Source organism: Macaca nemestrina, chromosome 1, assembly GCF_043159975.1.
Source record: "Macaca nemestrina isolate mMacNem1 chromosome 1, mMacNem.hap1, whole genome shotgun sequence".
Lineage (NCBI taxonomy): Eukaryota > Metazoa > Chordata > Mammalia > Primates > Cercopithecidae > Macaca > Macaca nemestrina.
The window spans coordinates 152467856-152473855 of record NC_092125.1 but is presented as its reverse complement, the minus strand read 5'-3'; the positions used below and the strand labels follow the sequence as shown (position 1 = coordinate 152473855).

General features: G+C 34.8%; 1 pseudogene; it reads right to left on the bottom strand.

Annotated features, from left to right (window-relative positions):
- Positions 1 to 5307: 5307 nt before the first annotated feature.
- Positions 5308 to 5930, bottom strand: LOC139356772 (large ribosomal subunit protein uL30-like; annotated as a pseudogene).
- Positions 5931 to 6000: the final 70 nt, after the last annotated feature.

Genomic DNA, 6000 nt, shown 5'->3' with positions numbered 1-6000 from the left:
TATCTATACAAACACTTATATGTGAATGTTCATAGTAGTTTCATTTGTAGTGAACAAAAATTAGAAACAACCAAATGTCCATCAGCAGATAAATGGAAAACAAATTGTCACCTATCCATACAATGAAATAATACTAAGCAATAGAATGAAGTAAACTATTGTTCTTACCATAATATAGATGAATCTCCAAGTTATTATGTTGAGTGAAAAGAAGCAGGCCAATAAAGGAGAGAGAAAAAGAGAATGCATACTGCCTGATTTAATTTTGTAGGATTCTAGAAAGTGCAAATTGATCTATAGTTACAGATTGGTGGTTGTCTTGAGTGATGGGAGCAAGGAAGGGGAGCATAGTATTCCAAAGAGGCACAAGGAGACTTTTGGGCTTGATGAATGCCATATATTCATTATCGTGATTGTGACAGTTTCACAAATATATACATGTCAACATGCATCAAATAATACACTTTATATATGTGCATTTTAATGTGCATCAATTGTACTTCAATAAAGCTATAATAAAAAACAAACTGTATTTTGATGATAATCACTAATTTAAGTGCTGTAGTTGTACAGAGTATGACAAGATCTGGACTGGGGAAGAAAAATATACATTTGTGTCCTATGAAGGCTAAAGTCATCCAGTAAAGTGGGATTACATCTGAGAGATCATTAGAAAACATTGAAAATAAAAATAAAAGGCCGGGCGCGGTGGCTCAAGCCTGTAATCCCAACACTTTGGGAGGCCAAGGCGGGCGGATCACAAGATCAGGAAATCAAAACCATCCTGGCTAACACGGTGAAATCCCATCTCTACTAAAAATACAAAAAAAAATTGGCTGGGCATGGTGGTGGGTACCTGTAGTCCCAGTTACTCGGGAGGCTGAGGGAGGAGAATGGCGTGAACCTGGAAGTTAGAGCTTGCAGTAAGCCGAGATCACGCCACTGCACTCCAGCCTGGGTGACAGAGCGAGACTCCATCTCAAAAAAATAAAAAATGAAAGAAAAAGAAAGAAAAAAAGAAAAAGAAACAGAAAGAAAGAAAGAGAGGGAAAGAGAGAGAGAAAGGGAGGGAGGGAGGGAGGGGAAGGAAGGAAGGAAGGAAGGAAGGAAGGAAGGAAGGAAGGAAGGAAGGAAGGAGGGAAGGGGGATTATTTCATCAAAGGAAAGTATGGAAGAGAGTTTTTGAAATATATTGGCAAATGTGAAAGAAAGAAGGGGCAATAAAAGGCATACAGATTTCAGTAGTTCATTACTTAGGAAATGGACAGAAATCTTTCATTTTCTTTCCTGAAAATGGATTAATAGCTACACTATACCTTTTGTTAAAATTAGTTAACATGAATATTTAACAGCTCATTACATTATAATCACGAAAGGCAAATGTTGTCACCTTCTAACATGAGTGCATCCTTTATATAAAAATATTTGCTGTATTTGTTATTTTATGCATTTATTCAGTTGTTTATACAGGTTAACTGTTATAAATACTTACTTTGTTTAGTGTCAGATTTACCAACCAAAATAATCTTAGTAGTAAACAATTTATTTTTGTAATCAACTATGTTTTTGAAGAGTTCTTATCATTCAAAAAAAGTAAATTTAAACCAATGTCAGTAATTCCTGCCTGATTACTTAACCTTAACAGCAGATTCTTTCAATGAAGTGCTAAGAAACTAGTATCTCATTTTATCAGTTAGATAGTCATATCAAGAAACACATTGCTGTCAAAACTATTTTTGGAGCATATTCAAAGATTATCTTTGTCTCAACAATGGGGTCCCTCTGACTCTCCTAACATGTATATTCTTTATTATGAAGCAAAGATATAGGTCGTGTGGTTGCATAAATACTCAAGTCCCACAAAACAGCTTGCATTAAAATAAAATACAGCTACAAAATAAGGTAGCAATTGCACCTTAATAAAATAAAATAAAACCAAATACAAGCATATACAAAATAAGGCAGGAATTACACCTTAATAAAAAACATACTCAAACTACGAATAATAGAGAAAAGAGCAACTTTAAGACAATGAAAAGAATATAATTAATGAATCATTTAGCAAATATGTTTCAGGCACTTTACTTGACAATTGGGATAAATCAGCAGGAAAGAAAAGGGGCAGATTCCTGCTTTGAAGGGGTTATATTTTAACAGGCAGTGATTGATCAAAAAAACAATAACTATATTAATAAGCAAAATATAAAATATGCTAGAAGTTTATAAGTTCTGTAGGAAAAAAAATGGAGCAGGAAAAGGGGAACCACGAGGACAAGGAAGGATATGGAGACTGACATTTTGAATAGGATGAGTAAGGTAAGCGCTTTGAGAAGGTGACATTTGAGTAAAATCTTGAATGGAGTGAGGGATTTAGCCACACAGATCTTCAGACAGAGTGCAAAGACTCTAAAGCACCTGCAGTATTCACTCAGAGAATGGAGGCAGGATGGCTGAAGAAGAGGGAGCCATGAAGAGAACAGTATGTGGAAAGGTCAGAGAGGTTATGGGCAAGATAAGGTAGACCTTTGTGTGCCATTGACTTTTTACACTGAGTGAAATAGAAGCTGTTGATGGTTTTGAAAAAGGCACAATGTGATCTAATTTCCATTTCAAGAGAATAATTCTGGCTGCACTATTGAGAATAGAGTGTGGAGGGACAGAGATAGAAGTAGCAAGACAGGGGACCATTGTATAATCGTAATACAAGTGAGATTTTATGAGGTTGAGACTACAGTGAATGTCATGAGGAGTTGGATTCTGAATGTAATGAGGAGGGTTGTACGGGAGTTGCGTGTAGAGTTGAGTATTTTATAATAGAGAGGTTGTAGGGTGTGAGGGAAAGATGGTAGTTAAGGATAAAGCCACAGGTTTTTGCCGAAGTGTCTGTAGAAGGATGGAGTTGCTATTAATTGAGATATGGGAGACTGGATGGAGCAGGTTTTGGCGGACATACATTAGGAAGTCCAGCACGTGAAAATTTCCACTCTATAAAGTGGGTACTATATGGCTTGCACAGTTCCAAGTGATAGGTGCATGAGCATGAACAAAGCGTAGTTCCAGTGCCCCAAGGAGTTAACAGTTAGGTGGGCCAATTAATAAACCAGACTGGGGATGCTCCAGCCCTAAAGGAATTGTCTAGGAAGGGTTTATGCCTAACTTCTAGAACATCATCAAATCTTGGAATACTAAAATGTAGAGAGTAAACTATAGAGTTAAATCTCAAACTAACTAGACCTCTTGACCCAATCGGTAGCATACTGATGAAGCTAATACAATCATTACTAATATTAAATAACAAGATAGTATAACATGAAACTATGTACTAAATATTCCCAATGGTTTTGTATCTTTATTTTATATATTTAAGTATTAGTGCAAGCTAAAACGATCATTTCCCAAAATGTTTAAATAAATGCACCATGCAAAAGAAACATAATAATAAGTGAAATTAATACTTTGAGAAAATATTATATTCTTTTGATGTTGATTAAGCTCAGCAACCATGTCCATATTTTCTGAGGATGTTAGATTGAATGAAATATTGGTTTGACAACAATTACTGTCTTCTAAAACAAAATATTTTCTTTTGATTATGGAAGAAATTGAATGTTATAATAAACATTTCAGAATATAAAGAAAAACACAAAGAATAGCAAAATAGTAAAAAAATAATAATAATAATAATCCCCTTTTTCAGGGTTAAACACTGTTAACTGCTAACATTTTGGTATTCGTCCTAAGACAACATTAAAAAAATGCATATTTTAAAATAAATGTAAACATACACATTTACATTAACATTTACCAATTTCCCTCAGAAAGGATTTGGGAGAAAAGAAAGATTGATCTGTTTACAAGTTATAATAACAAGTCTTAGTTAAGGCAAAAATAAACATTCTAAAATAAAAGAATGCTATGGTCAAAAACACATTTTAGAGGAAAGCATATCTTTAAAATCAAAAGTTGATAATTCAGTGAAAATAAGATTCACTATAGTAATATTTTTTTTCTACAAACTTTTGGGCACACCTACATCAAGTGAAATTTAAATTCAGTGTTTTATATAGGTCTTATCAGCATTGACTTTTTACATTGCAAGATCTTAGGATGCATGCTTTACATTGATAACAGCCATTTTCATCTAATTAAATTGTCATGATTTTATACCTGTATATATGCATGTATGTGTTTATATATTATGTATATATTCACATATTCACATGTTGACTACTTTATTCAGTCACTGGTTAATAGTAAGCAAAGGGTGACATAAGAAAATGCTTATTACAGTGAACATTATATAAAGCTTAACATGAGCTAGCACTATTCTAAGTGCTTCCTTACTTATCAACTAGCATCAACCTCACAACACCTCATTGAGCTAAGTACTATTAAGGTCTGAGCTAACTACAAAAGTACTAAGTACTATTGTTCCACCACTTTACCGATGAGAAGAAACAAGTAACAGAGAGGTAGAATACCCTATTTTTGCTTACTCTAGGTAACGCTGATGTGAAGTGGCACTGGGTTACACACCCTGGCTATTGGGCTCAAAATTTGTGCCCTTAACAGCTGTATTCTGCAGCTTTGTGAACAATCATCCAGTCAGTTTCTGCTTTTCTAGATATATAGCTATTTAAAAAATTATTTTGGATAAATATACGTAATTGTGAATAATCACTATTACTTTTAATTTAAAAATTTAGATGTTTAGCCTGAATGTTCTCTGTGAACTTTTTCTCAGGCAATTTATATTTACCAATTGCATTTTACAATTATTCAGCCAATTTACATTTCTAATTTTTTTCCTAAGATCACAGAAACTTTTCTTAGACTCAGCACCTCCCATTATTTTCCAGTATTTATATATATATATGTGATTTTTCCCCTCAGGCTTGAAAAAATAGTTTATTTGTAATTCAGCTTTTCTGGTAGCAATGAACAAGTCCCTACACTAGTTGGCCTGGTTCTATTGTTTCTTAGGGGACTACTATGTGCCTACACTGTACTTGATATTTAAATAAATCAATGACATGGATCTTTCCCTGGAAGAATTTATAGTCTAATTGAAAAGTAGACACTATACCCTTCACAAACAAAACTGCCATATCAGCGTTTCTTGGCTTTCTATCACCATGAAAAACATGGTGCAATTTCTCCTGGCTATACACTCCAATGAATAAACACTGTGGGTGATGTGCAACTCATGTTTATTCACTAAAAAACATGACATTCTTTTTTTTTCAATTTGAGAGCAGGTACTGTTTATTAACTGACCAGCTTAGAAAAATAATCATGGTAGACACCTTAGTTCATTCTTCTAAAAAACCTGTTGATCTGGTCCTCTCTGTTGCCAGCATCTCCACCTTCTACAAAATGGGTGGTCTTTTTCTTCATTCCGCCTCGTGGAGAAGATAATTCAAAGGGCCACAGGAAGTTATTTGCTTCTTTGAAGTGCTTTCCAACAGTATAGATCTCATGAATCAGATCCTCCATGCATATGATGCCATATTTACCAAGAGATCGAGCAATCCAAACGTTGTCTGTCAAAGCAGTTCTCTTCTTATTGATTTTGTCATAACCACACTTGTAGATTCGTTCATTTACTGACTTCAGAGTTGGGTACCCTCATACAATATATGGTTCTACGATCCTCAGCATGTTAACTGAAGCTTTGTTGAGCTTCACAAAAGTTCCACTGAAGATTTGACGAAGGAGAAGAAGCTGCAACACCTTTCGGACATTTTGGCCACACCGTTGATACCCCTGATCCTGACGACAAACACTGATTTGGGTTCTGCAGGTATATAGAAGTTGCCAACTTTTCTTGCCATCCTCACCATTCAAATTTCGCTGTACATCTGCCTATATTTCTTGTGATAGTGCTTCGCTTTTTCACTGATAAGCTTCCTCCTTGCCTTTCGAAGCATCTTTTGGACAAACTTTTCTCAGGCGCTTGATCTTCGGCTCTGCGAAATTCCTTCGCTTTTACTTAAGGAT